Here is a 2,931-nt window from a genome sequence, read left to right on the forward strand (position 1 = left end):
AAAGTAATCAAAATCCAGCAGGGGAAAAAAAGCTCTTTGCCTCTCCTTCAACTGCCTAAATTTACATTGGAAAGGAGAGCCTGTAACAGGAAGAGAGCTATTAACAGAGACTGTCCTTTTCCTAAGGAACTTACATGCATAACAGGATAACCTTATTTCTCCAAATATCTCCTTTGATCTAAGAAGGTTTCTCTCTTTTGTATCATCAGGCCCCTACCCCTCTCCTTAGCTCGCATAAGTTTCCAGTTGCCTCATCCTCTTTGGAATTTCATGTTTTTGTGGATTCTCCATACATAAGCTTATTAAATTTGCTTTTCTCCTGTCTGTCTCATGACAATTTGATTCTAAATCCAGCTAGAAGGACCATAGCACAGAGGGAGGTCTTCTGCCCAGACAATATTTATTCTATTGATCCATTTTGAGTTAATTTTAATATAACATGTAAGGTATAGGTAGGATTCCTTTTTTTCCTTTTTTTAATGTGGACATCTAATTATTCCAGCACTATTTCTAGAAAAGTCTTTCTCTCCATTGCATCCTATTTGCAGCTTTTAGAAATCAATTGATCATATTTCTGTGGGTTTATTTCTGGACTCTCTATTATGTTCCATTGATTTGTGTGTCTGTCCTTTCACTAAGACCACCTTGTCTGGGTTAATGAATCTTTACAGTAAATCTCAAAATGTGTTAGTCTGATTCTTTAAACTTTGTTTTTCTTCTTCAAAATTCTTTGTTACTTTAATTCTTTTACATTCCCATGTAAATTTTAGAATCAGCTTGTCTATATCTACAAAGATTACTGCTTGTATTGAAGAGGAAAATTACCCAGAGCAGGCCCAGGCTGACAGGCCCCAGTAGATAGAAAGTTACTAGAAAAAGAAAGAGATAACCAGAAGCCCCCCTTGGAGCAAGAGATAACCAGCGTTTCTGCTTCTGTAAATAGGCTTCTCGCCACAGGCGTTCCCCCCCCAAAACCCCGCCCCCGCCACCCGCACTACTACTAATAACCACTATTCCCACCTAAAGCAACCCCCTTTTCCCCAGTTTAAACCCACCTACCAGCAGTCCTCGTAGGAATCTGGAATCGTGGAATCTGACTCCCTGCACTCCCCTATAAAAACCCTGTAACCCCACTACCCGGAACTACCCGGGGCCCAGAATTTCGAGTGCGTGCTCGTCTGGGTCAGCGGGCATAAAATAAACCCAAGTTCTCCTGCTTCTCCGAGTGTCTCTTGATTTCTTGCAGGTCTGATTATATTCCGCAACAGTATTTTGATTGGATTTGTGTTAAATTTGTAGATCAACTGGGGGAGAACTGGCACATCTGAACTACACTGAGTCTTCCAATTCATGAACATTTTGATTTCTTTTAACAGTGTTTTCAGCATATAGATCGTGCACATATTTTGCTAAATTTATACCTCACGATTTCATTTTTTTGAAGTTACTGTAAATGGTACTGTTTCATGTTGAGAAAATCATATTCATTCAAAAAATGAAAATTTTATTTTGTATTAGGAAATCAATCAATGTAATTCAACATATTAAATGATTGGGAAAATGACTCCATAATTCAACCAATGTAGGACGAGAATTTGATAAACATACTAATTTATCATTTAAAAAAAATCTGCTAGCGTAATAGAAATGTCTTTAACCTTATAAATTGTATCTATAAAAATATAAAGCAAATATTATTAATGGTTAAAATTTGACAGTAATCCCTGTAAAGTCAAGTACAAGATAAACACTTGACTTTGTACTCTATCCTGCTGAGGCAGCTGAGTAAGGCAAAACAGGGAAATCAAAGATATGTAAATTAGAAAGAAAGAAACAAAAAATTTTATATGTAGGTGATGCTTGTCAACATGAAAAATCCCAAGGGATCTAATTAATAATTATAGCAAGTTGTTTGATTTTTTTTTTAAATCACGTATGAAACTCAATTCTTTGTACAACATCTGCCAATATTATATACATATTAAAGTGCATAAAAAGTATGTAATAAATAAAATACCATTAAATAAAAGTCTCCAGGCTTAAATGTAACAAAAGACTTGCATGAGTTTTGTGTAGACAATTATAATACATCATTGAGCACTATCAAAGAAAACCAAATAAAACAGAGAGATCCTGACTAACAGTATCTGGTCCAAAAGCAGATTATGGCTGCTAGAAAGAACGGTCTTCAGTGTCAATGCCCCTGGTGGATTTTAGCAATTTAGGGAAAGCAGTACATAATCTCTTTAGATCAATGTCTTCCTAAAACGATTAGAGAAGTTAAAACTGTTTTTCTCTTTTCTTATTTTCATAAAAAGCATGTAACTTGGTTACGGGAGAAGCAGCTACGGCAGCTCCAACAGGCTTATGTTGTCACTGCTCCGTAAGGCAGTCTTAGCTAGTGATAACCCTCCTAAAGCAACACCCTGTTTTCTGGAGAAAACAAACCATAAATTGGTAATCAAGTATTTCAAAAACTCACCTCAACTTAGAAGGAAAAACTGCGAATTTTTTGGGCCTGCTTCCCTAAGGCTGGGTCTAGGTGTGGCCAGCTTTGCTCACCATGTATTCCTAGACTCGAAACATCGGGATCATTATTTCCTTTCTATCACATAATTCCAAGTGACCTGAGAAAGTCAAAACACTTTGATGTTCATGAGAAATAGGGCTTTGTGTTTGTCATTATCCTGGAACTGCAAATTATGAAATTGCTTATTAGCAGATATACTAACTTAGCATCTTTGTTATTTCAAGATCACCTTACTCGAGCTTTGCAGCTGATGCTGATCTGTATGGCTAAAATAAATGACACCAGGGGCGCCTGGGTGGCTCAGTCGTTAAGCGTCTGCCTTCGGCTCAGGTCATGATCCCAGGGTCCTGGGATCGAGCCCCGCATCGGGCTCCCTGTTCCACGGGAAGCCTGCTTCTCCC

This window comes from Leptonychotes weddellii, chromosome 3, assembly GCF_054177405.1.
Source record: "Leptonychotes weddellii isolate Sample4059 chromosome 3, ASM5417740v2, whole genome shotgun sequence".
In the NCBI taxonomy this organism is placed as follows: domain Eukaryota; kingdom Metazoa; phylum Chordata; class Mammalia; order Carnivora; family Phocidae; genus Leptonychotes; species Leptonychotes weddellii.